This window comes from Ochotona princeps, chromosome 6 (assembly GCF_030435755.1).
Source record: "Ochotona princeps isolate mOchPri1 chromosome 6, mOchPri1.hap1, whole genome shotgun sequence".
Lineage (NCBI taxonomy): Eukaryota > Metazoa > Chordata > Mammalia > Lagomorpha > Ochotonidae > Ochotona > Ochotona princeps.
In genome coordinates, this window is record NC_080837.1 from 34089099 (window position 1) to 34089652 (window position 554).

Sequence of the window (554 nt, forward strand, 5' to 3'; positions counted from 1 at the left end):
TGGACAGATTTCTCAGGAGTGGAAGTACAGGCCACTTCAAGTGTTGACTGAGACATGGCCTGGCTGTTTCCACCATTGGGGAATGCAAGCTGGTTTGATCTCATGGTGAGGTGGGGGCGGAAGAAGAGGTTTTGTTCATCTGGTTAGTTTTTCCATTGTCCCTGATCCAGGAAAATCAGTCCCTTTTCTTCTACTTTTACCCCTAAACCCAACAGCACTCATCAGTAGAAAACACTGTACTCTTAACTACACTTACTGACAATCCCACCAGTCACAAAAAAGTTCTTGAAAATTGATCTCTGAGCCAATTAAGTCTTAAGGAAATCATCCCTTTTGGTAAGCCCCTCATCCCCCATCCAGCCAGTACCCATGGCACCAGGAAGCCAAGGGCTGAAGATGGGGCGTTTCCCAGTCCCCCAGGAAAGCTCCCCCACCCCAGCCTGTCCAACCCCGTGTTCTGCTTGCCAAACTGTTGAGCAGGAACAGGCCGTCCTGGCCTCAAGTCCCCTGAACCACCCCGCTTGTTGTTTTTAAGGCACACCAGCTGCTCTGTG